The sequence below is a fragment of the Anomaloglossus baeobatrachus genome, unplaced genomic scaffold, assembly GCF_048569485.1.
Source record: "Anomaloglossus baeobatrachus isolate aAnoBae1 unplaced genomic scaffold, aAnoBae1.hap1 Scaffold_4170, whole genome shotgun sequence".
NCBI classification, from domain to species: Eukaryota; Metazoa; Chordata; class Amphibia; order Anura; family Aromobatidae; genus Anomaloglossus; species Anomaloglossus baeobatrachus.
The window spans coordinates 18096-43163 of NW_027443506.1; the positions used below are offsets into that span (position 1 = coordinate 18096).

At 40.4% G+C, this 25068-nt stretch overlaps 56 non-coding genes across 56 annotated transcripts; 1 reads left to right on the top strand and 55 right to left on the bottom strand.

The window, feature by feature from the left end:
- Positions 1-682: 682 nt before the first annotated feature.
- Positions 683-754, bottom strand: TRNAG-UCC (transfer RNA glycine (anticodon UCC)). The gene has a single exon. It is a non-coding gene; the product is annotated as a tRNA-Gly (tRNA).
- A 102-nt stretch (positions 755-856) lies between these two features.
- TRNAG-CCC (transfer RNA glycine (anticodon CCC)) lies at positions 857-928 on the bottom strand. The gene has a single exon. It is a non-coding gene; the product is annotated as a tRNA-Gly (tRNA).
- A 269-nt stretch (positions 929-1197) lies between these two features.
- TRNAG-UCC (transfer RNA glycine (anticodon UCC)) lies at positions 1198-1269 on the bottom strand. Its single transcript has one exon. It is a non-coding gene; the product is annotated as a tRNA-Gly (tRNA).
- A 102-nt stretch (positions 1270-1371) lies between these two features.
- Positions 1372-1443, bottom strand: TRNAG-CCC (transfer RNA glycine (anticodon CCC)). Its single transcript has one exon. It is a non-coding gene; the product is annotated as a tRNA-Gly (tRNA).
- Positions 1444-1712: 269 nt separating this feature from the next.
- Positions 1713-1784, bottom strand: TRNAG-UCC (transfer RNA glycine (anticodon UCC)). The gene has a single exon. It is a non-coding gene; the product is annotated as a tRNA-Gly (tRNA).
- Positions 1785-1886: 102 nt separating this feature from the next.
- TRNAG-CCC (transfer RNA glycine (anticodon CCC)) lies at positions 1887-1958 on the bottom strand. The gene has a single exon. It is a non-coding gene; the product is annotated as a tRNA-Gly (tRNA).
- Positions 1959-2227: 269 nt separating this feature from the next.
- Positions 2228-2299, bottom strand: TRNAG-UCC (transfer RNA glycine (anticodon UCC)). The gene has a single exon. It is a non-coding gene; the product is annotated as a tRNA-Gly (tRNA).
- Positions 2300-2401: 102 nt separating this feature from the next.
- On the bottom strand, positions 2402-2473 carry TRNAG-CCC (transfer RNA glycine (anticodon CCC)). The gene has a single exon. It is a non-coding gene; the product is annotated as a tRNA-Gly (tRNA).
- Positions 2474-2742: 269 nt separating this feature from the next.
- Positions 2743-2814, bottom strand: TRNAG-UCC (transfer RNA glycine (anticodon UCC)). The gene has a single exon. It is a non-coding gene; the product is annotated as a tRNA-Gly (tRNA).
- A 102-nt stretch (positions 2815-2916) lies between these two features.
- On the bottom strand, positions 2917-2988 carry TRNAG-CCC (transfer RNA glycine (anticodon CCC)). Its single transcript has one exon. It is a non-coding gene; the product is annotated as a tRNA-Gly (tRNA).
- A 957-nt stretch (positions 2989-3945) lies between these two features.
- On the bottom strand, positions 3946-4017 carry TRNAG-CCC (transfer RNA glycine (anticodon CCC)). The gene has a single exon. It is a non-coding gene; the product is annotated as a tRNA-Gly (tRNA).
- Positions 4018-4286: 269 nt separating this feature from the next.
- Positions 4287-4358, bottom strand: TRNAG-UCC (transfer RNA glycine (anticodon UCC)). The gene has a single exon. It is a non-coding gene; the product is annotated as a tRNA-Gly (tRNA).
- Positions 4359-4460: 102 nt separating this feature from the next.
- On the bottom strand, positions 4461-4532 carry TRNAG-CCC (transfer RNA glycine (anticodon CCC)). Its single transcript has one exon. It is a non-coding gene; the product is annotated as a tRNA-Gly (tRNA).
- A 269-nt stretch (positions 4533-4801) lies between these two features.
- TRNAG-UCC (transfer RNA glycine (anticodon UCC)) lies at positions 4802-4873 on the bottom strand. The gene has a single exon. It is a non-coding gene; the product is annotated as a tRNA-Gly (tRNA).
- Positions 4874-5306: 433 nt separating this feature from the next.
- On the bottom strand, positions 5307-5378 carry TRNAG-UCC (transfer RNA glycine (anticodon UCC)). The gene has a single exon. It is a non-coding gene; the product is annotated as a tRNA-Gly (tRNA).
- Positions 5379-5480: 102 nt separating this feature from the next.
- TRNAG-CCC (transfer RNA glycine (anticodon CCC)) lies at positions 5481-5552 on the bottom strand. Its single transcript has one exon. It is a non-coding gene; the product is annotated as a tRNA-Gly (tRNA).
- Positions 5553-5995: 443 nt separating this feature from the next.
- TRNAG-CCC (transfer RNA glycine (anticodon CCC)) lies at positions 5996-6067 on the bottom strand. The gene has a single exon. It is a non-coding gene; the product is annotated as a tRNA-Gly (tRNA).
- Positions 6068-6840: 773 nt separating this feature from the next.
- Positions 6841-6912, bottom strand: TRNAG-UCC (transfer RNA glycine (anticodon UCC)). The gene has a single exon. It is a non-coding gene; the product is annotated as a tRNA-Gly (tRNA).
- Positions 6913-7345: 433 nt separating this feature from the next.
- Positions 7346-7417, bottom strand: TRNAG-UCC (transfer RNA glycine (anticodon UCC)). The gene has a single exon. It is a non-coding gene; the product is annotated as a tRNA-Gly (tRNA).
- A 102-nt stretch (positions 7418-7519) lies between these two features.
- On the bottom strand, positions 7520-7591 carry TRNAG-CCC (transfer RNA glycine (anticodon CCC)). Its single transcript has one exon. It is a non-coding gene; the product is annotated as a tRNA-Gly (tRNA).
- A 269-nt stretch (positions 7592-7860) lies between these two features.
- On the bottom strand, positions 7861-7932 carry TRNAG-UCC (transfer RNA glycine (anticodon UCC)). The gene has a single exon. It is a non-coding gene; the product is annotated as a tRNA-Gly (tRNA).
- Positions 7933-8365: 433 nt separating this feature from the next.
- Positions 8366-8437, bottom strand: TRNAG-UCC (transfer RNA glycine (anticodon UCC)). The gene has a single exon. It is a non-coding gene; the product is annotated as a tRNA-Gly (tRNA).
- Positions 8438-8539: 102 nt separating this feature from the next.
- TRNAG-CCC (transfer RNA glycine (anticodon CCC)) lies at positions 8540-8611 on the bottom strand. The gene has a single exon. It is a non-coding gene; the product is annotated as a tRNA-Gly (tRNA).
- Positions 8612-9385: 774 nt separating this feature from the next.
- Positions 9386-9457, bottom strand: TRNAG-UCC (transfer RNA glycine (anticodon UCC)). Its single transcript has one exon. It is a non-coding gene; the product is annotated as a tRNA-Gly (tRNA).
- Positions 9458-9560: 103 nt separating this feature from the next.
- TRNAG-CCC (transfer RNA glycine (anticodon CCC)) lies at positions 9561-9632 on the bottom strand. The gene has a single exon. It is a non-coding gene; the product is annotated as a tRNA-Gly (tRNA).
- A 269-nt stretch (positions 9633-9901) lies between these two features.
- Positions 9902-9973, bottom strand: TRNAG-UCC (transfer RNA glycine (anticodon UCC)). Its single transcript has one exon. It is a non-coding gene; the product is annotated as a tRNA-Gly (tRNA).
- A 433-nt stretch (positions 9974-10406) lies between these two features.
- On the bottom strand, positions 10407-10478 carry TRNAG-UCC (transfer RNA glycine (anticodon UCC)). The gene has a single exon. It is a non-coding gene; the product is annotated as a tRNA-Gly (tRNA).
- A 102-nt stretch (positions 10479-10580) lies between these two features.
- On the bottom strand, positions 10581-10652 carry TRNAG-CCC (transfer RNA glycine (anticodon CCC)). Its single transcript has one exon. It is a non-coding gene; the product is annotated as a tRNA-Gly (tRNA).
- Positions 10653-11095: 443 nt separating this feature from the next.
- TRNAG-CCC (transfer RNA glycine (anticodon CCC)) lies at positions 11096-11167 on the bottom strand. Its single transcript has one exon. It is a non-coding gene; the product is annotated as a tRNA-Gly (tRNA).
- A 590-nt stretch (positions 11168-11757) lies between these two features.
- On the top strand, positions 11758-11829 carry TRNAG-UCC (transfer RNA glycine (anticodon UCC)). Its single transcript has one exon. It is a non-coding gene; the product is annotated as a tRNA-Gly (tRNA).
- Positions 11830-12290: 461 nt separating this feature from the next.
- On the bottom strand, positions 12291-12362 carry TRNAG-CCC (transfer RNA glycine (anticodon CCC)). The gene has a single exon. It is a non-coding gene; the product is annotated as a tRNA-Gly (tRNA).
- Positions 12363-12631: 269 nt separating this feature from the next.
- On the bottom strand, positions 12632-12703 carry TRNAG-UCC (transfer RNA glycine (anticodon UCC)). The gene has a single exon. It is a non-coding gene; the product is annotated as a tRNA-Gly (tRNA).
- Positions 12704-13136: 433 nt separating this feature from the next.
- TRNAG-UCC (transfer RNA glycine (anticodon UCC)) lies at positions 13137-13208 on the bottom strand. Its single transcript has one exon. It is a non-coding gene; the product is annotated as a tRNA-Gly (tRNA).
- Positions 13209-13310: 102 nt separating this feature from the next.
- TRNAG-CCC (transfer RNA glycine (anticodon CCC)) lies at positions 13311-13382 on the bottom strand. Its single transcript has one exon. It is a non-coding gene; the product is annotated as a tRNA-Gly (tRNA).
- A 443-nt stretch (positions 13383-13825) lies between these two features.
- On the bottom strand, positions 13826-13897 carry TRNAG-CCC (transfer RNA glycine (anticodon CCC)). The gene has a single exon. It is a non-coding gene; the product is annotated as a tRNA-Gly (tRNA).
- A 773-nt stretch (positions 13898-14670) lies between these two features.
- On the bottom strand, positions 14671-14742 carry TRNAG-UCC (transfer RNA glycine (anticodon UCC)). Its single transcript has one exon. It is a non-coding gene; the product is annotated as a tRNA-Gly (tRNA).
- A 433-nt stretch (positions 14743-15175) lies between these two features.
- Positions 15176-15247, bottom strand: TRNAG-UCC (transfer RNA glycine (anticodon UCC)). The gene has a single exon. It is a non-coding gene; the product is annotated as a tRNA-Gly (tRNA).
- A 102-nt stretch (positions 15248-15349) lies between these two features.
- TRNAG-CCC (transfer RNA glycine (anticodon CCC)) lies at positions 15350-15421 on the bottom strand. Its single transcript has one exon. It is a non-coding gene; the product is annotated as a tRNA-Gly (tRNA).
- A 269-nt stretch (positions 15422-15690) lies between these two features.
- Positions 15691-15762, bottom strand: TRNAG-UCC (transfer RNA glycine (anticodon UCC)). Its single transcript has one exon. It is a non-coding gene; the product is annotated as a tRNA-Gly (tRNA).
- Positions 15763-15864: 102 nt separating this feature from the next.
- Positions 15865-15936, bottom strand: TRNAG-CCC (transfer RNA glycine (anticodon CCC)). The gene has a single exon. It is a non-coding gene; the product is annotated as a tRNA-Gly (tRNA).
- A 268-nt stretch (positions 15937-16204) lies between these two features.
- Positions 16205-16276, bottom strand: TRNAG-UCC (transfer RNA glycine (anticodon UCC)). Its single transcript has one exon. It is a non-coding gene; the product is annotated as a tRNA-Gly (tRNA).
- Positions 16277-16709: 433 nt separating this feature from the next.
- Positions 16710-16781, bottom strand: TRNAG-UCC (transfer RNA glycine (anticodon UCC)). The gene has a single exon. It is a non-coding gene; the product is annotated as a tRNA-Gly (tRNA).
- Positions 16782-16883: 102 nt separating this feature from the next.
- On the bottom strand, positions 16884-16955 carry TRNAG-CCC (transfer RNA glycine (anticodon CCC)). The gene has a single exon. It is a non-coding gene; the product is annotated as a tRNA-Gly (tRNA).
- Positions 16956-17224: 269 nt separating this feature from the next.
- TRNAG-UCC (transfer RNA glycine (anticodon UCC)) lies at positions 17225-17296 on the bottom strand. Its single transcript has one exon. It is a non-coding gene; the product is annotated as a tRNA-Gly (tRNA).
- Positions 17297-18234: 938 nt separating this feature from the next.
- On the bottom strand, positions 18235-18306 carry TRNAG-UCC (transfer RNA glycine (anticodon UCC)). Its single transcript has one exon. It is a non-coding gene; the product is annotated as a tRNA-Gly (tRNA).
- A 937-nt stretch (positions 18307-19243) lies between these two features.
- TRNAG-UCC (transfer RNA glycine (anticodon UCC)) lies at positions 19244-19315 on the bottom strand. Its single transcript has one exon. It is a non-coding gene; the product is annotated as a tRNA-Gly (tRNA).
- A 432-nt stretch (positions 19316-19747) lies between these two features.
- Positions 19748-19819, bottom strand: TRNAG-UCC (transfer RNA glycine (anticodon UCC)). Its single transcript has one exon. It is a non-coding gene; the product is annotated as a tRNA-Gly (tRNA).
- Positions 19820-20757: 938 nt separating this feature from the next.
- Positions 20758-20829, bottom strand: TRNAG-UCC (transfer RNA glycine (anticodon UCC)). The gene has a single exon. It is a non-coding gene; the product is annotated as a tRNA-Gly (tRNA).
- A 103-nt stretch (positions 20830-20932) lies between these two features.
- Positions 20933-21004, bottom strand: TRNAG-CCC (transfer RNA glycine (anticodon CCC)). The gene has a single exon. It is a non-coding gene; the product is annotated as a tRNA-Gly (tRNA).
- Positions 21005-21273: 269 nt separating this feature from the next.
- On the bottom strand, positions 21274-21345 carry TRNAG-UCC (transfer RNA glycine (anticodon UCC)). Its single transcript has one exon. It is a non-coding gene; the product is annotated as a tRNA-Gly (tRNA).
- A 938-nt stretch (positions 21346-22283) lies between these two features.
- TRNAG-UCC (transfer RNA glycine (anticodon UCC)) lies at positions 22284-22355 on the bottom strand. The gene has a single exon. It is a non-coding gene; the product is annotated as a tRNA-Gly (tRNA).
- Positions 22356-23292: 937 nt separating this feature from the next.
- TRNAG-UCC (transfer RNA glycine (anticodon UCC)) lies at positions 23293-23364 on the bottom strand. The gene has a single exon. It is a non-coding gene; the product is annotated as a tRNA-Gly (tRNA).
- Positions 23365-23796: 432 nt separating this feature from the next.
- Positions 23797-23868, bottom strand: TRNAG-UCC (transfer RNA glycine (anticodon UCC)). Its single transcript has one exon. It is a non-coding gene; the product is annotated as a tRNA-Gly (tRNA).
- A 433-nt stretch (positions 23869-24301) lies between these two features.
- On the bottom strand, positions 24302-24373 carry TRNAG-UCC (transfer RNA glycine (anticodon UCC)). The gene has a single exon. It is a non-coding gene; the product is annotated as a tRNA-Gly (tRNA).
- A 102-nt stretch (positions 24374-24475) lies between these two features.
- On the bottom strand, positions 24476-24547 carry TRNAG-CCC (transfer RNA glycine (anticodon CCC)). Its single transcript has one exon. It is a non-coding gene; the product is annotated as a tRNA-Gly (tRNA).
- A 269-nt stretch (positions 24548-24816) lies between these two features.
- On the bottom strand, positions 24817-24888 carry TRNAG-UCC (transfer RNA glycine (anticodon UCC)). The gene has a single exon. It is a non-coding gene; the product is annotated as a tRNA-Gly (tRNA).
- Positions 24889-25068: the final 180 nt, after the last annotated feature.

Genomic DNA, 25068 nt, shown 5'->3' on the forward strand with positions numbered 1-25068 from the left:
TAACCCTACTAAGCTTTTATCAACAACTGTAACGCGGCAAATAGTTAAGGTTAGACAGTTGAAAAGAAGCAGAGAAACTTTCTCTTCATTATTGTTATTTTAATTTTCAGTATTGCTAAATTGTGTGAAGAACAAACGAAAACCATGAGCCTTAAACAGAATAAAAGCATCACCAAATGCGTTGGCCGGGAATCGAACCCGGGTCAACTGCTTGGAAGGCAGCTATGCTCACCACTATACCACCAATGCTTGAACATGCACACGTTTTTTTACATTTTCTGCCTCAGCACCATATTTTTTCATTCTTTTTAGTAAAAAGTAACATGTTGCAAAAAAAAACTCCATACCGCCTGCAATCGAACCCGGGTCAATTGCTTGGGAAGCAACTATTCTCGCCACTATACCACCAATGCCTACCCCCACACTGAAAACGTGTGCTTTTGCTCATCAACTGTGCTAAGGTGTTACAAAAACAGCACCCTGGCATTTTTCTTATAATGCGCAGTAACCCTACTAAGCTTTTATCAACAACTGTAACGCGGCAAATAGTTAAGGTTAGACAGTTGAAAAGAAGCAGAGAAACTTTCTCTTCATTATTGTTATTTTAATTTTCAGTATTGCTAAATTGTGTGAAGAACAAACGAAAACCATGAGCCTTAAACAGAATAAAAGCATCACCAAATGCGTTGGCCGGGAATCGAACCCGGGTCAACTGCTTGGAAGGCAGCTATGCTCACCACTATACCACCAACGCTTGAACATGCACACGTTTTTTTACATTTTCGGCCTCAGCACCATATTTTTTCATTCTTTTTAGTAAAAAGTAACATGTTGCAAAAAAAAAACCCATACCGCCTGCATTGGCCGGGATTCGAACCCGGGTCAATTGCTTGGGAAGCAACTATTCTCGCCACTATACCACCAATGCCTACCCCCACACTGAAAACGTGTGCTTTTGTTCATCAACTGTGCTAAGGTGTTACAAAAACAGCACCCTGGCACTTTTCTTATAATGCGCAGTAACCCTACTAAGTTTTTATCAACAACTGTAACGCGGCAAATAGTTAAGGTTAGACAGTTGAAAAGAAGCAGAGAAACTTTCTCTTCATTATTGTTATTTTAATTTTCAGTATTGCTAAATTGTGTGAAGAACAAACGAAAACCATGAGCCTTAAACAGAATAAAAGCATCACCAAATGCGTTGGCCGGGAATCGAACCCGGGTCAACTGCTTGGAAGGCAGCTATGCTCACCACTATACCACCAACGCTTGAACATGTACACGTTTTTTTACATTTTCTGCCTCAGCACCATATTTTTTCATTCTTTTTAGTAAAAAGTAACATGTTGCAAAAAAAACCCCCATACCGCCTGCATTGGCCGGGAATCGAACCTGGGTCAATTGCTTGGGAAGCAACTATTCTCGCCACTATACCACCAATGCCTACCCCCACACTGAAAACGTGTGCTTTTGCTCATCAACTGTGCTAAGGTGTTACAAAAACAGCACCCTGGCATTTTTCTTATAATGCGCAGTAACCCTACTAAGCTTTTATCAACAACTGTAACGCGGCAAATAGTTAAGGTTAGACAGTTGAAAAGAAGCAGAGAAACTTTCTCTTCATTATTGTTATTTTAATTTTCAGTATTGCTAAATTGTGTGAAGAACAAACGAAAACCATGAGCCTTAAACAGAATAAAAGCATCACCAAATGCGTTGGCCGGGAATCGAACCCGGGTCAACTGCTTGGAAGGCAGCTATGCTTACCACTATACCACCAACGCTTGAACATGTACACGTTTTTTTACATTTTCTGCCTCAGCACCATATTTTTTCATTCTTTTTAGTAAAAAGTAACATGTTGCAAAAAAAACCCCCATACCGCCTGCATTGGCCGGGAATCGAACCTGGGTCAATTGCTTGGGAAGCAACTATTCTCGCCACTATACCACCAATGCCTACCCCCACACTGAAAACGTGTGCTTTTGCTCATCAACTGTGCTAAGGTGTTACAAAAACAGCACCCTGGCATTTTTCTTATAATGCGCAGTAACCCTACTAAGCTTTTATCAACAACTGTAACGCGGCAAATAGTTAAGGTTAGACAGTTGAAAAGAAGCAGAGAAACTTTCTCTTCATTATTGTTATTTTAATTTTCAGTATTGCTAAATTGTGTGAAGAACAAACGAAAACCATGAGCCTTAAACAGAATAAAAGCATCACCAAATGCGTTGGCCGGGAATCGAACCCGGGTCAACTGCTTGGAAGGCAGCTATGCTCACCACTATACCACCAACGCTTGAACATGCACACGTTTTTTTACATTTTCTTCCTCAGCACCATATTTTTTCATTCTTTTTAGTAAAAAGTAACATGTTGCAAAAAAACCCCCCATACCGCCTGCATTGGCCGGGAATCGAACCTGGGTCAATTGCTTGGGAAGCAACTATTCTCGCCACTATACCACCAATGCCTACCCCCACACTGAAAACGTGTGCTTTTGCTCATCAACTGTGCTAAGGTGTTACAAAAACAGCACCCTGGCACTTTTCTTATAATGCGCAGTAACCCTACTAAGTTTTTATCAACAACTGTAACGCGGCAAATAGTTAAGGTTAGACAGTTGAAAAGAAGCAGAGAAACTTTCTCTTCATTATTGTTATTTTAATTTTTAGTATTGCTAAATTGTGTGAAGAACAAACGAAAACCATGAGCCTTAAACAGAATAAAAGCATCACCAAATGCGTTGGCCGGGAATCGAACCCGGGTCAACTGCTTGGAAGGCAGCTATGCTTACCACTATACCACCAACGCTTGAACATGCACACGTTTTTTTACATTTTCTGCCTCAGCACCATATTTTTTCATTCTTTTTAGTAAAAAGTAACATTTTGCAAAAAAACCCCCCATAACGCCTGTATTGGCCGGGAATCGAACCCGGGTCAATTGCTTGGGAAGCAACTATTCTCGCCACTATACCACCAATGCCTACCCCCACACTGAAAACGTGTGCTTTTGCTCATCAACTGTGCTAAGGTGTTACAAAAACAGCACCCTGGCATTTTTCTTATAATGCGCAGTAACCCTACTAAGCTTTTATCAACAACTGTAACGCGGCAAATAGTTAAGGTTAGACAGTTGAAAAGAAGCAGAGAAACTTTCTCTTCATTATTGTTATTTTAATTTTCAGTATTGCTAAATTGTGTGAAGAACAAACGAAAACCATGAGCCTTAAACAGAATAAAAGCATCACCAAATGCGTTGGCCGGGAATCGAATCCGGGTCAACTGCTTGGAAGGCAGCTATGCTCACCACTATACCACCAACGCTTGAACATGCACACGTTTTTTTACATTTTCTGCCTCAGCACCATATTTTTTCATTCTTTTTAGTAAAAAGTAACATGTTGCAAAAAAACCCCCCATACCGCCTGCATTGGCCGGGAATCGAACCCGTGTCAATTGCTTGGAAAGCAACTATTCTCGCCACTATACCACAAATGCCTACCCCCACACTGAAAACGTGTGCTTTTGTTCATCAACTGTGCTAAGGTGTTACAAAAACAGCACCCTGGCACTTTTCTTATAATGCGCAGTAACCCTACTAAGTTTTTATCAACAACTGTAACGCGGCAAATAGTTAAGGTTAGACAGTTGAAAAGAAGCAGAGAAACTTTCTCTTCATTATTGTTATTTTAATTTTTAGTATTGCTAAATTGTGTGAAGAACAAACGAAAACCATGAGCCTTAAACAGAATAAAAGCATCACCAAATGCGTTGGCCGGGAAGCGAACCCGGGTCAACTGCTTGGAAGGCAGCTATGCTCACCACTATACCACCAACGCTTGAACATGCACACGTTTTTTTACATTTTCTGCCTCAGCACCATATTTTTTCATTCTTTTTAGTAAAAAGTAACATGTTGCAAAAAAACCCCCTTACCGCCTGCATTGGCCGGGAATCGAACCCGGGTCAATTGCTTGGGAAGCAACTATTCTCGCCACTATACCACCAATGCCTACCCCCACACTGAAAACGTGTGCTTTTGCTCATCAACTGTGCTAAGGTGTTACAAAAACAGCACCCTGGCATTTTTCTTATAATGCGCAGTAACCCTACTAAGCTTTTATCAACAACTGTAACGTGGCAAATAGTTAAGGTTAGACAGTTGAAAAGAAGCAGAGAAACTTTCTCTTCATTATTGTTATTTTAATTTTCAGTATTGCTAAATTGTGTGAAGAACAAACGAAAACCATGAGCCTTAAACAGAATAAAAGCATCACCAAATGCGTTGGCCGGGAATCGAACCCGGGTCAACTGCTTGGAAGGCAGCTATGCTCACCACTATACCACCAACGCTTGAACATGCACACGTTTTTTTACATTTTCGGCCTCAGCACCATATTTTTTCATTCTTTTTAGTAAAAAGTAACATGTTGCAAAAAAAAACCCCATACCGCCTGCATTGGCCGGGAATCGAACCCGGGTCAATTGCTTGGGAAGCAACTATTCTCGCCACTATACCACCAATGCCTACCCCCACACTGAAAACGTGTGCTTTTGTTCATCAACTGTGCTAAGGTGTTACAAAAACAGCACCCTTGCATTTTTCTTATAATGCGCAGTAACCCTACTAAGCTTTTATCAACAACTGTAACGCGGCAAATAGTTAAGGTTAGACAGTTGAAAAGAAGCAGAGAAACTTTCTCTTCATTATTGTTATTTTAATTTTCAGTATTGCTAAATTGTGTGAAGAACAAACGAAAACCATGAGCCTTAAACAGAATAAAAGCATCACCAAATGCGTTGGCCGGGAATCGAACCCGGGTCAACTGCTTGGAAGGCAGCTATGCTCACCACTATACCACCAACGCTTGAACATGCACACGTTTTTTTAAGTTTTCTGCCTCAGCATCATATTTTTTCATTCTTTTTAGTAAAAAGTAACATGTTGCAAAAAAAAACTCCATACCGCCTGCAATCGAACCCGGGTCAATTGCTTGGGAAGCAACTATTCTCGCCACTATACCACCAATGCCTACCCCCACACTGAAAACGTGTGCTTTTGTTCATCAACTGTGCTAAGGTGTTACAAAAACAGCACCCTGGCACTTTTCTTATAATGCGCAGTAACCCTACTAAGTTTTTATCAACAACTGTAACGCGGCAAATAGTTAAGGTTAGACAGTTGAAAAGAAGCAGAGAAACTTTCTCTTCATTATTGTTATTTTAATTTTTAGTATTGCTAAATTGTGTGAAGAACAAACGAAAACCATGAGCCTTAAACAGAATAAAAGCATCACCAAATGCGTTGGCCGGGAATCGAACCCGGGTCAACTGCTTGGAAGGCAGCTATGCTCACCACTATACCACCAACGCTTGAACATGTACACGTTTTTTTACATTTTCTGCCTCAGCACCATATTTTTTCATTCTTTTTAGTAAAAAGTAACATGTTGCAAAAAAAACCCCCATACCGCCTGCATTGGCCGGGAATCGAACCTGGGTCAATTGCTTGGGAAGCAACTATTCTCGCCACTATACCACCAATGCCTACCCCCACACTGAAAACGTGTGCTTTTGCTCATCAACTGTGCTAAGGTGTTACAAAAACAGCACCCTGGCATTTTTCTTATAATGCGCAGTAACCCTACTAAGCTTTTATCAACAACTGTAACGCGGCAAATAGTTAAGGTTAGACAGTTGAAAAGAAGCAGAGAAACTTTCTCTTCATTATTGTTATTTTAATTTTCAGTATTGCTAAATTGTGTGAAGAACAAACGAAAACCATGAGCCTTAAACAGAATAAAAGCATCACCAAATGCGTTGGCCGGGAATCGAACCCGGGTCAACTGCTTGGAAGGCAGCTATGCTCACCACTATACCACCAATGCTTGAACATGCACACGTTTTTTTACATTTTCTGCCTCAGCACCATATTTTTTCATTCTTTTTAGTAAAAAGTAACATGTTGCAAAAAAACCCCCCATAACGCCTGTATTGGCCGGGAATCGAACCCGGGTCAATTGCTTGGGAAGCAACTATTCTCGCCACTATACCACCAATGCCTACCCCCACACTGAAAACGTGTGCTTTTGCTCATCAACTGTGCTAAGGTGTTACAAAAACAGCACCCTGGCATTTTTCTTATAATGCGCAGTAACCCTACTAAGCTTTTATCAACAACTGTAACGCGGCAAATAGTTAAGGTTAGACAGTTGAAAAGAAGCAGAGAAACTTTCTCTTCATTATTGTTATTTTAATTTTCAGTATTGCTAAATTGTGTGAAGAACAAACGAAAACCATGAGCCTTAAACAGAATAAAAGCATCACCAAATGCGTTGGCCGGGAATCGAATCCGGGTCAACTGCTTGGAAGGCAGCTATGCTCACCACTATACCACCAACGCTTGAACATGCACACGTTTTTTTACGTTTTCTGCCTCAGCATCATATTTTTTCATTCTTTTTAGTAAAAAGTAACATGTTGCAAAAAAAAACTCCATACCGCCTGCAATCGAACCCGGGTCAATTGCTTGGGAAGCAACTATTCTCGCCACTATACCACCAATGCCTACCCCCACACTGAAAACGTGTGCTTTTGTTCATCAACTGTGCTAAGGTGTTACAAAAACAGCACCCTGGCATTTTTCTTATAATGCGCAGTAACCCTACTAAGCTTTTATCAACAACTGTAACGCGGCAAATAGTTAAGGTTAGACAGTTGAAAAGAAGCAGAGAAACTTTCTCTTCATTATTGTTATTTTAATTTTCAGTATTGCTAAATTGTGTGAAGAACAAACGAAAACCATGAGCCTTAAACAGAATAAAGCATCACCAAATGCGTTGGCCGGGAATCGAACCCGGGTCAACTGCTTGGAAGGCAGCTATGCTCACCACTATACCACCAACGCTTGAACATGCACACGTTTTTTTAAGTTTTCTGCCTCAGCATCATATTTTTTCATTCTTTTTAGTAAAAAGTAACATGTTGCAAAAAAAAACTCCATACCGCCTGCAATCGAACCCGGGTCAATTGCTTGGGAAGCAACTATTCTCGCCACTATACCACCAATGCCTACCCCCACACTGAAAACGTGTGCTTTTGCTCATCAACTGTGCTAAGGTGTTACAAAAACAGCACCCTGGCATTTTTCTTATAATGCGCAGTAACCCTACTAAGCTTTTATCAACAACTGTAACGCGGCAAATAGTTAAGGTTAGACAGTTGAAAAGAAGCAGAGAAACTTTCTCTTCATTATTGTTATTTTAATTTTCAGTATTGCTAAATTGTGTGAAGAACAAACGAAAACCATGAGCCTTAAACAGAATAAAAGCATCACCAAATGCGTTGGCCGGGAATCGAACCCGGGTCAACTGCTTGGAAGGCAGCTATGCTCACCACTATACCACCAACGCTTGAACATGCACACGTTTTTTTACATTTTCTGCCTCAGCACCATATTTTTTCATTCTTTTTAGTAAAAAGTAACATGTTGCAAAAAAAAAACCCATACCGCCTGCATTGGCCGGGATTCGAACCCGGGTCAATTGCTTGGGAAGCAACTATTCTCGCCACTATACCACCAATGCCTACCCCCACACTGAAAACGTGTGCTTTTGTTCATCAACTGTGCTAAGGTGTTACAAAAACAGCACCCTGGCACTTTTCTTATAATGCGCAGTAACCCTACTAAGTTTTTATCAACAACTGTAACGCGGCAAATAGTTAAGGTTAGACAGTTGAAAAGAAGCAGAGAAACTTTCTCTTCATTATTGTTATTTTAATTTTCAGTATTGCTAAATTGTGTGAAGAACAAACGAAAACCATGAGCCTTAAACAGAATAAAAGCATCACCAAATGCGTTGGCCGGGAATCGAACCCGGGTCAACTGCTTGGAAGGCAGCTATGCTCACCACTATACCACCAACGCTTGAACATGCACACGTTTTTTTAAGTTTTCTGCCTCAGCATCATATTTTTTCATTCTTTTTAGTAAAAAGTAACATGTTGCAAAAAAAAACTCCATACCGCCTGCAATCGAACCCGGGTCAATTGCTTGGGAAGCAACTATTCTCGCCACTATACCACCAATGCCTACCCCCACACTGAAAACGTGTGCTTTTGTTCATCAACTGTGCTAAGGTGTTACAAAAACAGCACCCTGGCACTTTTCTTATAATGCGCAGTAACCCTACTAAGTTTTTATCAACAACTGTAACGCGGCAAATAGTTAAGGTTAGACAGTTGAAAAGAAGCAGAGAAACTTTCTCTTCATTATTGTTATTTTAATTTTTAGTATTGCTAAATTGTGTGAAGAACAAACGAAAACCATGAGCCTTAAACAGAATAAAAGCATCACCAAATGCGTTGGCCGGGAATCGAACCCGGGTCAACTGCTTGGAAGGCAGCTATGCTCACCACTATACCACCAACGCTTGAACATGTACACGTTTTTTTACATTTTCTGCCTCAGCACCATATTTTTTCATTCTTTTTAGTAAAAAGTAACATGTTGCAAAAAAAACCCCCATACCGCCTGCATTGGCCGGGAATCGAACCTGGGTCAATTGCTTGGGAAGCAACTATTCTCGCCACTATACCACCAATGCCTACCCCCACACTGAAAACGTGTGCTTTTGCTCATCAACTGTGCTAAGGTGTTACAAAAACAGCACCCTGGCATTTTTCTTATAATGCGCAGTAACCCTACTAAGCTTTTATCAACAACTGTAACGCGGCAAATAGTTAAGGTTAGACAGTTGAAAAGAAGCAGAGAAACTTTCTCTTCATTATTGTTATTTTAATTTTCAGTATTGCTAAATTGTGTGAAGAACAAACGAAAACCATGAGCCTTAAACAGAATAAAAGCATCACCAAATGCGTTGGCCGGGAATCGAACCCGGGTCAACTGCTTGGAAGGCAGCTATGCTCACCACTATACCACCAATGCTTGAACATGCACACGTTTTTTTACATTTTCTGCCTCAGCACCATATTTTTTCATTCTTTTTAGTAAAAAGTAACATGTTGCAAAAAAAAACTCCATACCGCCTGCAATCGAACCCGGGTCAATTGCTTGGGAAGCAACTATTCTCGCCACTATACCACCAATGCCTACCCCCACACTGAAAACGTGTGCTTTTGCTCATCAACTGTGCTAAGGTGTTACAAAAACAGCACCCTGGCATTTTTCTTATAATGCGCAGTAACCCTACTAAGCTTTTATCAACAACTGTAACGCGGCAAATAGTTAAGGTTAGACAGTTGAAAAGAAGCAGAGAAACTTTCTCTTCATTATTGTTATTTTAATTTTCAGTATTGCTAAATTGTGTGAAGAACAAACGAAAACCATGAGCCTTAAACAGAATAAAAGCATCACCAAATGCGTTGGCCGGGAATCGAACCCGGGTCAACTGCTTGGAAGGCAGCTATGCTCACCACTATACCACCAACGCTTGAACATGCACACGTTTTTTTACATTTTCGGCCTCAGCACCATATTTTTTCATTCTTTTTAGTAAAAAGTAACATGTTGCAAAAAAAAAAACCCATACCGCCTGCATTGGCCGGGATTCGAACCCGGGTCAATTGCTTGGGAAGCAACTATTCTCGCCACTATACCACCAATGCCTACCCCCACACTGAAAACGTGTGCTTTTGTTCATCAACTGTGCTAAGGTGTTACAAAAACAGCACCCTGGCACTTTTCTTATAATGCGCAGTAACCCTACTAAGTTTTTATCAACAACTGTAACGCGGCAAATAGTTAAGGTTAGACAGTTGAAAAGAAGCAGAGAAACTTTCTCTTCATTATTGTTATTTTAATTTTCAGTATTGCTAAATTGTGTGAAGAACAAACGAAAACCATGAGCCTTAAACAGAATAAAAGCATCACCAAATGCGTTGGCCGGGAATCGAACCCGGGTCAACTGCTTGGAAGGCAGCTATGCTCACCACTATACCACCAACGCTTGAACATGCACACGTTTTTTTAAGTTTTCTGCCTCAGCATCATATTTTTTCATTCTTTTTAGTAAAAAGTAACATGTTGCAAAAAAAAACTCCATACCGCCTGCAATCGAACCCGGGTCAATTGCTTGGGAAGCAACTATTCTCGCCACTATACCACCAATGCCTACCCCCACACTGAAAACGTGTGCTTTTGTTCATCAACTGTGCTAAGGTGTTACAAAAACAGCACCCTGGCACTTTTCTTATAATGCGCAGTAACCCTACTAAGTTTTTATCAACAACTGTAACGCGGCAAATAGTTAAGGTTAGACAGTTGAAAAGAAGCAGAGAAACTTTCTCTTCATTATTGTTATTTTAATTTTTAGTATTGCTAAATTGTGTGAAGAACAAACGAAAACCATGAGCCTTAAACAGAATAAAAGCATCACCAAATGCGTTGGCCGGGAATCGAACCCGGGTCAACTGCTTGGAAGGCAGCTATGCTCACCACTATACCACCAACGCTTGAACATGTACACGTTTTTTTACATTTTCTGCCTCAGCACCATATTTTTTCATTCTTTTTAGTAAAAAGTAACATGTTGCAAAAAAAACCCCCATACCGCCTGCATTGGCCGGGAATCGAACCTGGGTCAATTGCTTGGGAAGCAACTATTCTCGCCACTATACCACCAATGCCTACCCCCACACTGAAAACGTGTGCTTTTGCTCATCAACTGTGCTAAGGTGTTACAAAAACAGCACCCTGGCATTTTTCTTATAATGCGCAGTAACCCTACTAAGCTTTTATCAACAACTGTAACGCGGCAAATAGTTAAGGTTAGACAGTTGAAAAGAAGCAGAGAAACTTTCTCTTCATTATTGTTATTTCAATTTTCAGTATTGCTAAATTGTGTGAAGAACAAACGAAAACCATGAGCCTTAAACAGAATAAAAGCATCACCAAATGCGTTGGCCGGGAATCGAACCCGGGTCAACTGCTTGGAAGGCAGCTATGCTCACCACTATACCACCAATGCTTGAACATGCACACGTTTTTTTACATTTTCTGCCTCAGCACCATATTTTTTCATTCTTTTTAGTAAAAAGTAACATGTTGCAAAAAAACCCCCCATAACGCCTGTATTGGCCGGGAATCGAACCCGGGTCAATTGCTTGGGAAGCAACTATTCTCGCCACTATACCACCAATGCCTACCCCCACACTGAAAACGTGTGCTTTTGCTCATCAACTGTGCTAAGGTGTTACAAAAACAGCACCCTGGCATTTTTCTTATAATGCGCAGTAACCCTACTAAGCTTTTATCAACAACTGTAACGCGGCAAATAGTTAAGGTTAGACAGTTGAAAAGAAGCAGAGAAACTTTCTCTTCATTATTGTTATTTTAATTTTCAGTATTGCTAAATTGTGTGAAGAAAAAACGAAAACAATAACAATAATGAAGAGAAAGTTTCTCTGCTTCTTTTCAACTGTCTAACCTTAACTATTTGCCGCGTTACAGTTGTTGATAAAAGCTTAGTAGGGTTACTGCGCATTATAAGAAAAATGCCAGGGTGCTGTTTTTGTAACACCTTAGCACAGTTGATGAGCAAAAGCACATGTTTTCAGTGTGGGGGTAGGCATTGGTGGTATAGTGGCGAGAATAGTTGCTTCCCAAGCAATTGACCCGGGTTCGATTGCAGGCGGTATGGAGGTTTTTTTTGCAACATGTTACTTTTTACTAAAAAGAATGAAAAAATATGATGCTGAGGCAGAAAACTTAAAAAAACGTGTTCATGTTCAAGCGTTGGTGGTATAGTGGTGAGCATAGCTGCCTTCCAAGCAGTTGACCCGGGTTCGATTCCCGGCCAACGCATTTGGTGATGCTTTATTCTGTTTAAGGCTCATGGTTTTCGTTTGTTCTTCACACAATTTAGCAATACTGAAAATTAAAATAACAATAATGAAGAGAAAGTTTCTCTGCTTCTTTTCAACTGTCTAACCTTAACTATTTGCCGCGTTACAGTTGTTGATAAAAGCTTAGTAGGGTTACTGCGCATTATAAGAAAAATGCCAGGGTGCTGTTTTTGTAACACCTTAGCACAGTTGATGAACAAAAGCACACGTTTTCAGTGTGGGGTAGGCATTGGTGGTATAGTGGCGAGAATAGTTGCTTCCCAAGCAATTGACCCGGGTTCGATTGCAGGCGGTATGGAGTTTTTTGCTTCGCTTCGCTTGAACATGCACACGTTTTTTTACATTTTCTGCCTCAGCACCATATTTTTTCATTCTTTTTAGTAAAAAGTAACATGTTGCAAAAAAAAAACCCATACCGCCTGCATTGGCCGGGATTCGAACCCGGGTCAATTGCTTGGGAAGCAACTATTCTCGCCACTATACCACCAATGCCTACCCCCACACTGAAAACGTGTGCTTTTGTTCATCAACTGTGCTAAGGTGTTACAAAAACAGCACCCTGGCACTTTTCTTATAATGCGCAGTAACCCTACTAAGTTTTTATCAACAACTGTAACGCGGCAAATAGTTAAGGTTAGACAGTTGAAAAGAAGCAGAGAAACTTTCTCTTCATTATTGTTATTTTAATTTTCAGTATTGCTAAATTGTGTGAAGAACAAACGAAAACCATGAGCCTTAAACAGAATAAAAGCATCACCAAATGCGTTGGCCGGGAATCGAACCCGGGTCAACTGCTTGGAAGGCAGCTATGCTCACCACTATACCACCAACGCTTGAACATGCACACGTTTTTTTAAGTTTTCTGCCTCAGCATCATATTTTTTCATTCTTTTTAGTAAAAAGTAACATGTTGCAAAAAAAAACTCCATACCGCCTGCAATCGAACCCGGGTCAATTGCTTGGGAAGCAACTATTCTCGCCACTATACCACCAATGCCTACCCCCACACTGAAAACGTGTGCTTTTGTTCATCAACTGTGCTAAGGTGTTACAAAAACAGCACCCTGGCACTTTTCTTATAATGCGCAGTAACCCTACTAAGTTTTTATCAACAACTGTAACGCGGCAAATAGTTAAGGTTAGACAGTTGAAAAGAAGCAGAGAAACTTTCTCTTCATTATTGTTATTTTAATTTTTAGTATTGCTAAATTGTGTGAAGAACAAACGAAAACCATGAGCCTTAAACAGAATAAAAGCATCACCAAATGCGTTGGCCGGGAATCGAACCCGGGTCAACTGCTTGGAAGGCAGCTATGCTCACCACTATACCACCAACGCTTGAACATGTACACGTTTTTTTACATTTTCTGCCTCAGCACCATATTTTTTCATTCTTTTTAGTAAAAAGTAACATGTTGCAAAAAAAACCCCCATACCGCCTGCATTGGCCGGGAATCGAACCTGGGTCAATTGCTTGGGAAGCAACTATTCTCGCCACTATACCACCAATGCCTACCCCCACACTGAAAACGTGTGCTTTTGCTCATCAACTGTGCTAAGGTGTTACAAAAACAGCACCCTGGCATTTTTCTTATAATGCGCAGTAACCCTACTAAGCTTTTATCAACAACTGTAACGCGGCAAATAGTTAAGGTTAGACAGTTGAAAAGAAGCAGAGAAACTTTCTCTTCATTATTGTTATTTTAATTTTCAGTATTGCTAAATTGTGTGAAGAACAAACGAAAACCATGAGCCTTAAACAGAATAAAAGCATCACCAAATGCGTTGGCCGGGAATCGAACCCGGGTCAACTGCTTGGAAGGCAGCTATGCTCACCACTATACCACCAATGCTTGAACATGCACACGTTTTTTTACATTTTCTGCCTCAGCACCATATTTTTTCATTCTTTTTAGTAAAAAGTAACATGTTGCAAAAAAACCCCCCATAACGCCTGTATTGGCCGGGAATCGAACCCGGGTCAATTGCTTGGGAAGCAACTATTCTCGCCACTATACCACCAATGCCTACCCCCACACTGAAAACGTGTGCTTTTGCTCATCAACTGTGCTAAGGTGTTACAAAAACAGCACCCTGGCATTTTTCTTATAATGCGCAGTAACCCTACTAAGCTTTTATCAACAACTGTAACGCGGCAAATAGTTAAGGTTAGACAGTTGAAAAGAAGCAGAGAAACTTTCTCTTCATTATTGTTATTTTAATTTTCAGTATTGCTAAATTGTGTGAAGAACAAACGAAAACCATGAGCCTTAAACAGAATAAAAGCATCACCAAATGCGTTGGCCGGGAATCGAATCCGGGTCAACTGCTTGGAAGGCAGCTATGCTCACCACTATACCACCAACGCTTGAACATGCACACGTTTTTTTACGTTTTCTGCCTCAGCATCATATTTTTTCATTCTTTTTAGTAAAAAGTAACATGTTGCAAAAAAAAACTCCATACCGCCTGCAATCGAACCCGGGTCAATTGCTTGGGAAGCAACTATTCTCGCCACTATACCACCAATGCCTACCCCCACACTGAAAACGTGTGCTTTTGTTCATCAACTGTGCTAAGGTGTTACAAAAACAGCACCCTGGCATTTTTCTTATAATGCGCAGTAACCCTACTAAGCTTTTATCAACAACTGTAACGCGGCAAATAGTTAAGGTTAGACAGTTGAAAAGAAGCAGAGAAACTTTCTCTTCATTATTGTTATTTTAATTTTCAGTATTGCTAAATTGTGTGAAGAACAAACGAAAACCATGAGCCTTAAACAGAATAAAGCATCACCAAATGCGTTGGCCGGGAATCGAACCCGGGTCAACTGCTTGGAAGGCAGCTATGCTCACCACTATACCACCAACGCTTGAACATGCACACGTTTTTTTAAGTTTTCTGCCTCAGCATCATATTTTTTCATTCTTTTTAGTAAAAAGTAACATGTTGCAAAAAAAAACTCCATACCGCCTGCAATCGAACCCGGGTCAATTGCTTGGGAAGCAACTATTCTCGCCACTATACCACCAATGCCTACCCCCACACTGAAAACGTGTGCTTTTGCTCATCAACTGTGCTAAGGTGTTACAAAAACAGCACCCTGGCATTTTTCTTATAATGCGCAGTAACCCTACTAAGCTTTTATCAACAACTGTAACGCGGCAAATAGTTAAGGTTAGACAGTTGAAAAGAAGCAGAGAAACTTTCTCTTCATTATTGTTATTTTAATTTTCAGTATTGCTAAATTGTGTGAAGAACAAACGAAAACCATGAGCCTTAAACAGAATAAAAGCATCACCAAATGCGTTGGCCGGGAATCGAACCCGGGTCAACTGCTTGGAAGGCAGCTATGCTCACCACTATACCACCAACGCTTGAACATGCACACGTTTTTTTACATTTTCTGCCTCAGCACCATATTTTTTCATTCTTTTTAGTAAAAAGTAACATGTTGCAAAAAAAAACCCCATACCGCCTGCATTGGCCGGGATTCGAACCCGGGTCAATTGCTTGGGAAGCAACTATTCTCGCCACTATACCACCAATGCCTACCCCCACACTGAAAACGTGTGCTTTTGTTCATCAACTGTGCTAAGGTGTTACAAAAACAGCACCCTGGCACTTTTCTTATAATGCGCAGTAACCCTACTAAGTTTTTATCAACAACTGTAACGCGGCAAATAGTTAAGGTTAGACAGTTGAAAAGAAGCAGAGAAACTTTCTCTTCATTATTGTTATTTTAATTTTTAGTATTGCTAAATTGTGTGAAGAACAAACGAAAACCATGAGCCTTAAACAGAATAAAAGCATCACCAAATGCGTTGGCCGGGAATCGAACCCGGGTCAACTGCTTGGAAGGCAGCTATGCTTACCACTATACCACCAACGCTTGAACATGCACACGTTTTTTTACATTTTCTGCCTCAGCACCATATTTTTTCATTCTTTTTAGTAAAAAGTAACATGTTGCAAAAAAACCCCCCATAACGCCTGTATTGGCCGGGAATCGAACCCGGGTCAATTGCTTGGGAAGCAACTATTCTCGCCACTATACCACCAATGCCTACCCCCACACTGAAAACGTGTGCTTTTGCTCATCAACTGTGCTAAGGTGTTACAAAAACAGCACCCTGGCATTTTTCTTATAATGCGCAGTAACCCTACTAAGCTTTTATCAACAACTGTAACGCGGCAAATAGTTAAGGTTAGACAGTTGAAAAGAAGCAGAGAAACTTTCTCTTCATTATTGTTATTTTAATTTTCAGTATTGCTAAATTGTGTGAAGAACAAACGAAAACCATGAGCCTTAAACAGAATAAAGCATCACCAAATGCGTTGGCCGGGAATCGAACCCGGGTCAACTGCTTGGAAGGCAGCTATGCTCACCACTATACCACCAACGCTTGAACATGCACACGTTTTTTTAAGTTTTCTGCCTCAGCATCATATTTTTTCATTCTTTTTAGTAAAAAGTAACATGTTGCAAAAAAAAACTCCATACCGCCTGCAATCGAACCCGGGTCAATTGCTTGGGAAGCAACTATTCTCGCCACTATACCACCAATGCCTACCCCCACACTGAAAACGTGTGCTTTTGCTCATCAACTGTGCTAAGGTGTTACAAAAACAGCACCCTGGCATTTTTCTTATAATGCGCAGTAACCCTACTAAGCTTTTATCAACAACTGTAACGCGGCAAATAGTTAAGGTTAGACAGTTGAAAAGAAGCAGAGAAACTTTCTCTTCATTATTGTTATTTTAATTTTCAGTATTGCTAAATTGTGTGAAGAACAAACGAAAACCATGAGCCTTAAACAGAATAAAAGCATCACCAAATGCGTTGGCCGGGAATCGAACCCGGGTCAACTGCTTGGAAGGCAGCTATGCTCACCACTATACCACCAACGCTTGAACATGCACACGTTTTTTTACATTTTCTGCCTCAGCACCATATTTTTTCATTCTTTTTAGTAAAAAGTAACATGTTGCAAAAAAAAACCCCATACCGCCTGCATTGGCCGGGATTCGAACCCGGGTCAATTGCTTGGGAAGCAACTATTCTCGCCACTATACCACCAATGCCTACCCCCACACTGAAAACGTGTGCTTTTGTTCATCAACTGTGCTAAGGTGTTACAAAAACAGCACCCTGGCACTTTTCTTATAATGCGCAGTAACCCTACTAAGTTTTTATCAACAACTGTAACGCGGCAAATAGTTAAGGTTAGACAGTTGAAAAGAAGCAGAGAAACTTTCTCTTCATTATTGTTATTTTAATTTTTAGTATTGCTAAATTGTGTGAAGAACAAACGAAAACCATGAGCCTTAAACAGAATAAAAGCATCACCAAATGCGTTGGCCGGGAATCGAACCCGGGTCAACTGCTTGGAAGGCAGCTATGCTTACCACTATACCACCAACGCTTGAACATGCACACGTTTTTTTACATTTTCTGCCTCAGCACCATATTTTTTCATTCTTTTTAGTAAAAAGTAACATGTTGCAAAAAAAAACTCCATACCGCCTGCAATCGAACCCGGGTCAATTGCTTGGGAAGCAACTATTCTCGCCACTATACCACCAATGCCTACCCCCACACTGAAAACGTGTGCTTTTGCTCATCAACTGTGCTAAGGTGTTACAAAAACAGCACCCTGGCATTTTTCTTATAATGCGCAGTAACCCTACTAAGCTTTTATCAACAACTGTAACGCGGCAAATAGTTAAGGTTAGACAGTTGAAAAGAAGCAGAGAAACTTTCTCTTCATTATTGTTATTTTAATTTTCAGTATTGCTAAATTGTGTGAAGAACAAATGAAAACCATGAGCCTTAAACAGAATAAAAGCATCACCAAATGCGTTGGCCAGGAATCGAACCCTGGTCAACTGCTTGGAAGGCAGCTATGCTCACCACTATACCACCAACGCTTGAACATGCACACGTTTTTTTTACGTTTTCTGCCTCAGCATCATATTTTTTCATTCTTTTTAGTAAAAAGTAACATGTTGCAAAAAAAAACTCCATACCGCCTGCAATCGAACCCGGGTCAATTGCTTGGGAAGCAACTATTCTCGCCACTATACCACCAATGCCTACCCCACACTGAAAACGTGTGCTTTTGTTCATCAACTGTGCTAAGGTGTTACAAAAACAGCACCCTGGCATTTTTCTTATAATGCGCAGTAACCCTACTAAGCTTTTATCAACAACTGTAACGCGGCAAATAGTTAAGGTTAGACAGTTGAAAAGAAGCAGAGAAACTTTCTCTTCATTATTGTTATTTTAATTTTTAGTATTGCTAAATTGTGTGAAGAACAAACGAAAACCATGAGCCTTAAACAGAATAAAAGCATCACCAAATGCGTTGGCCGGGAATCGAACCCGGGTCAACTGCTTGGAAGGCAGCTATGCTTACCACTATACCACCAACGCTTGAACATGCACACGTTTTTTTACATTTTCTGCCTCAGCACCATATTTTTTCATTCTTTTTAGTAAAAAGTAACATGTTGCAAAAAAAAACTCCATACCGCCTGCAATCGAACCCGGGTCAATTGCTTGGGAAGCAACTATTCTCGCCACTATACCACCAATGCCTACCCCCACACTGAAAACGTGTGCTTTTGCTCATCAACTGTGCTAAGGTGTTACAAAAACAGCACCCTGGCATTTTTCTTATAATGCGCAGTAACCCTACTAAGCTTTTATCAACAACTGTAACGCGGCAAATAGTTAAGGTTAGACAGTTGAAAAGAAGCAGAGAAACTTTCTCTTCATTATTGTTATTTTAATTTTCAGTATTGCTAAATTGTGTGAAGAACAAACGAAAACCATGAGCCTTAAACAGAATAAAAGCATCACCAAATGCGTTGGCCGGGAATCGAACCCTGGTCAACTGCTTGGAAGGCAGCTATGCTCACCACTATACCACCAACGCTTGAACATGCACACGTTTTTTTTACGTTTTCTGCCTCAGCATCATATTTTTTCATTCTTTTTAGTAAAAAGTAACATGTTGCAAAAAAAAACTCCATACCGCCTGCAATCGAACCCGGGTCAATTGCTTGGGAAGCAACTATTCTCGCCACTATACCACCAATGCCTACCCCACACTGAAAACGTGTGCTTTTGTTCATCAACTGTGCTAAGGTGTTACAAAAACAGCACCCTGGCATTTTTCTTATAATGCGCAGTAACCCTACTAAGCTTTTATCAACAACTGTAACGCGGCAAATAGTTAAGGTTAGACAGTTGAAAAGAAGCAGAGAAACTTTCTCTTCATTATTGTTATTTTAATTTTCAGTATTGCTAAATTGTGTGAAGAACAAACGAAAACCATGAGCCTTAAACAGAATAAAGCATCACCAAATGCGTTGGCCGGGAATCGAACCCGGGTCAACTGCTTGGAAGGCAGCTATGCTCACCACTATACCACCAACGCTTGAACATGAACACGTTTTTTTAAGTTTTCTGCCTCAGCATCATATTTTTTCATTCTTTTTAGTAAAAAGTAACATGTTGCAAAAAAAACCTCCATACCGCCTGCAATCGAACCCGGGTCAATTGCTTGGGAAGCAACTATTCTCGCCACTATACCACCAATGCCTACCCCCACACTGAAAACGTGTGCTTTTGCTCATCAACTGTGCTAAGGTGTTACAAAAACAGCACCCTGGCATTTTTCTTATAATGCGCAGTAACCCTACTAAGCTTTTATCAACAACTGTAACGCGGCAAATAGTTAAGGTTAGACAGTTGAAAAGAAGCAGAGAAACTTTCTCTTCATTATTGTTATTTTAATTTTCAGTATTGCTAAATTGTGTGAAGAACAAACGAAAACCATGAGCCTTAAACAGAATAAAGCATCACCAAATGCGTTGGCCGGGAATCGAACCCGGGTCAACTGCTTGGAAGGCAGCTATGCTCACCACTATACCACCAACGCTTGAACATGCACACGTTTTTTTACGTTTTCTGCCTCAGCATCATATTTTTTCATTCTTTTTAGTAAAAAGTAACATGTTGCAAAAAAAAACTCCATACCGCCTGCAATCGAACCCGGGTCAATTGCTTGGGAAGCAACTATTCTCGCCACTATACCACCAATGCCTACCCCCACACTGAAAACGTGTGCTTTTGCTCATCAACTGTGCTAAGGTGTTACAAAAACAGCACCCTGGCATTTTTCTTATAATGCGCAGTAACCCTACTAAGCTTTTATCAACAACTGTAACGCGGCAAATAGTTAAGGTTAGACAGTTGAAAAGAAGCAGAGAAACTTTCTCTTCATTATTGTTATTTTAATTTTCAGTATTGCTAAATTGTGTGAAGAACAAACGAAAACCATGAGCCTTAAACAGAATAAAAGCATCACCAAATGCGTTGGCCGGGAATCGAATCCGGGTCAACTGCTTGGAAGGCAGCTATGCTCACCACTATACCACCAACGCTTGAACATGCACACGTTTTTTTACATTTTCTGCCTCAGCACCATATTTTTTCATTCTTTTTAGTAAAAAGTAACATGTTGCAAAAAAAAACTCCATACCGCCTGCAATCGAACCCGGGTCAATTGCTTGGGAAGCAACTATTCTCGCCACTATACCACCAATGCCTACCCCCACACTGAAAACGTGTGCTTTTGCTCATCAACTGTGCTAAGGTGTTACAAAAACAGCACCCTGGCATTTTTCTTATAATGCGCAGTAACCCTACTAAGCTTTTATCAACAACTGTAACGCGGCAAATAGTTAAGGTTAGACAGTTGAAAAGAAGCAGAGAAACTTTCTCTTCATTATTGTTATTTTAATTTTCAGTATTGCTAAATTGTGTGAAGAACAAACGAAAACCATGAGCCTTAAACAGAATAAAAGCATCACCAAATGCGTTGGCCGGGAATCGAACCCGGGTCAACTGCTTGGAAGGCAGCTATGCTCACCACTATACCACCAACGCTTGAACATGCACACGTTTTTTTACATTTTCTGCCTCAGCACCATATTTTTTCATTCTTTTTAGTAAAAAGTAACATGTTGCAAAAAAAAAACCCCATGCCGCCTGCATTGGCCGGGATTCGAACCCGGGTCAATTGCTTGGGAAGCAACTATTCTCGCCACTATACCACCAATGCCTACCCCCACACTGAAAACGTGTGCTTTTGTTCATCAACTGTGCTAAGGTGTTACAAAAACAGCACCCTGGCACTTTTCTTATAATGCGCAGTAACCCTACTAAGTTTTTATCAACAACTGTAACGCGGCAAATAGTTAAGGTTAGACAGTTGAAAAGAAGCAGAGAAACTTTCTCTTCATTATTGTTATTTTAATTTTTAGTATTGCTAAATTGTGTGAAGAACAAACGAAAACCATGAGCCTTAAACAGAATAAAAGCATCACCAAATGCGTTGGCCGGGAATCGAACCCGGGTCAACTGCTTGGAAGGCAGCTATGCTTACCACTATACCACCAACGCTTGAACATGCACACGTTTTTTTACATTTTCTGCCTCAGCACCATATTTTTTCATTCTTTTTAGTAAAAAGTAACATGTTGCAAAAAAAAACTCCATACCGCCTGCAATCGAACCCGGGTCAATTGCTTGGGAAGCAACTATTCTCGCCACTATACCACCAATGCCTACCCCCACACTGAAAACGTGTGCTTTTGCTCATCAACTGTGCTAAGGTGTTACAAAAACAGCACCCTGGCATTTTTCTTATAATGCGCAGTAACCCTACTAAGCTTTTATCAACAACTGTAACGCGGCAAATAGTTAAGGTTAGACAGTTGAAAAGAAGCAGAGAAACTTTCTCTTCATTATTGTTATTTTAATTTTCAGTATTGCTAAATTGTGTGAAGAACAAATGAAAACCATGAGCCTTAAACAGAATAAAAGCATCACCAAATGCGTTGGCCAGGAATCGAACCCTGGTCAACTGCTTGGAAGGCAGCTATGCTCACCACTATACCACCAACGCTTGAACATGCACACGTTTTTTTTACGTTTTCTGCCTCAGCATCATATTTTTTCATTCTTTTTAGTAAAAAGTAACATGTTGCAAAAAAAAACTCCATACCGCCTGCAATCGAACCCGGGTCAATTGCTTGGGAAGCAACTATTCTCGCCACTATACCACCAATGCCTACCCCACACTGAAAACGTGTGCTTTTGTTCATCAACTGTGCTAAGGTGTTACAAAAACAGCACCCTGGCATTTTTCTTATAATGCGCAGTAACCCTACTAAGCTTTTATCAACAACTGTAACGCGGCAAATAGTTAAGGTTAGACAGTTGAAAAGAAGCAGAGAAACTTTCTCTTCATTATTGTTATTTTAATTTTTAGTATTGCTAAATTGTGTGAAGAACAAACGAAAACCATGAGCCTTAAACAGAATAAAAGCATCACCAAATGCGTTGGCCGGGAATCGAACCCGGGTCAACTGCTTGGAAGGCAGCTATGCTTACCACTATACCACCAACGCTTGAACATGCACACGTTTTTTTACATTTTCTGCCTCAGCACCATATTTTTTCATTCTTTTTAGTAAAAAGTAACATGTTGCAAAAAAAAACTCCATACCGCCTGCAATCGAACCCGGGTCAATTGCTTGGGAAGCAACTATTCTCGCCACTATACCACCAATGCCTACCCCCACACTGAAAACGTGTGCTTTTGCTCATCAACTGTGCTAAGGTGTTACAAAAACAGCACCCTGGCATTTTTCTTATAATGCGCAGTAACCCTACTAAGCTTTTATCAACAACTGTAACGCGGCAAATAGTTAAGGTTAGACAGTTGAAAAGAAGCAGAGAAACTTTCTCTTCATTATTGTTATTTTAATTTTCAGTATTGCTAAATTGTGTGAAGAACAAACGAAAACCATGAGCCTTAAACAGAATAAAAGCATCACCAAATGCGTTGGCCGGGAATCGAACCCTGGTCAACTGCTTGGAAGGCAGCTATGCTCACCACTATACCACCAACGCTTGAACATGCACACGTTTTTTTTACGTTTTCTGCCTCAGCATCATATTTTTTCATTCTTTTTAGTAAAAAGTAACATGTTGCAAAAAAAAACTCCATACCGCCTGCAATCGAACCCGGGTCAATTGCTTGGGAAGCAACTATTCTCGCCACTATACCACCAATGCCTACCCCACACTGAAAACGTGTGCTTTTGTTCATCAACTGTGCTAAGGTGTTACAAAAACAGCACCCTGGCATTTTTCTTATAATGCGCAGTAACCCTACTAAGCTTTTATCAACAACTGTAATGCGGCAAATAGTTAAGGTTAGACAGTTGAAAAGAAGCAGAGAAACTTTCTCTTCATTATTGTTATTTTAATTTTCAGTATTGCTAAATTGTGTGAAGAACAAACGAAAACCATGAGCCTTAAACAGAATAAAGCATCACCAAATGCGTTGGCCGGGAATCGAACCCGGGTCAACTGCTTGGAAGGCAGCTATGCTCACCACTATACCACCAACGCTTGAACATGAACACGTTTTTTTAAGTTTTCTGCCTCAGCATCATATTTTTTCATTCTTTTTAGTAAAAAGTAACATGTTGCAAAAAAAAACTCCATACCGCCTGCAATCGAACCCGGGTCAATTGCTTGGGAAGCAACTATTCTCGCCACTATACCACCAATGCCTACCCCCACACTGAAAACGTGTGCTTTTGCTCATCAACTGTGCTAAGGTGTTACAAAAACAGCACCCTGGCATTTTTCTTATAATGCGCAGTAACCCTACTAAGCTTTTATCAACAACTGTAACGCGGCAAATAGTTAAGGTTAGACAGTTGAAAAGAAGCAGAGAAACTTTCTCTTCATTATTGTTATTTTAATTTTCAGTATTGCTAAATTGTGTGAAGAACAAACGAAAACCATGAGCCTTAAACAGAATAAAGCATCACCAAATGCGTTGGCCGGGAATCGAACCCGGGTCAACTGCTTGGAAGGCAGCTATGCTCACCACTATACCACCAACGCTTGAACATGCACACGTTTTTTTACGTTTTCTGCCTCAGCATCATATTTTTTCATTCTTTTTAGTAAAAAGTAACATGTTGCAAAAAAAAACTCCATACCGCCTGCAATCGAACCCGGGTCAATTGCTTGGGAAGCAACTATTCTCGCCACTATACCACCAATGCCTACCCCCACACTGAAAACGTGTGCTTTTGCTCATCAACTGTGCTAAGGTGTTACAAAAACAGCACCCTGGCATTTTTCTTATAATGCGCAGTAACCCTACTAAGCTTTTATCAACAACTGTAACGCGGCAAATAGTTAAGGTTAGACAGTTGAAAAGAAGCAGAGAAACTTTCTCTTCATTATTGTTATTTTAATTTTCAGTATTGCTAAATTGTGTGAAGAACAAACGAAAACCATGAGCCTTAAACAGAATAAAAGCATCACCAAATGCGTTGGCCGGGAATCGAACCCGGGTCAACTGCTTGGAAGGCAGCTATGCTCACCACTATACCACCAACGCTTGAACATGCACACGTTTTTTTACATTTTCTGCCTCAGCACCATATTTTTTCATTCTTTTTAGTAAAAAGTAACATGTTGCAAAAAAAAACCCCATACCGCCTGCATTGGCCGGGATTCGAACCCGGGTCAATTGCTTGGGAAGCAACTATTCTCGCCACTATACCACCAATGCCTACCCCCACACTGAAAACGTGTGCTTTTGTTCATCAACTGTGCTAAGGTGTTACAAAAACAGCACCCTGGCACTTTTCTTATAATGCGCAGTAACCCTACTAAGTTTTTATCAACAACTGTAACGCGGCAAATAGTTAAGGTTAGACAGTTGAAAAGAAGCAGAGAAACTTTCTCTTCATTATTGTTATTTTAATTTTTAGTATTGCTAAATTGTGTGAAGAACAAACGAAAACCATGAGCCTTAAACAGAATAAAAGCATCACCAAATGCGTTGGCCGGGAATCGAACCCGGGTCAACTGCTTGGAAGGCAGCTATGCTTACCACTATACCACCAACGCTTGAACATGCACACGTTTTTTTACATTTTCTGCCTCAGCACCATATTTTTTCATTCTTTTTAGTAAAAAGTAACATGTTGCAAAAAAAAACTCCATACCGCCTGCAATCGAACCCGGGTCAATTGCTTGGGAAGCAACTATTCTCGCCACTATACCACCAATGCCTACCCCCACACTGAA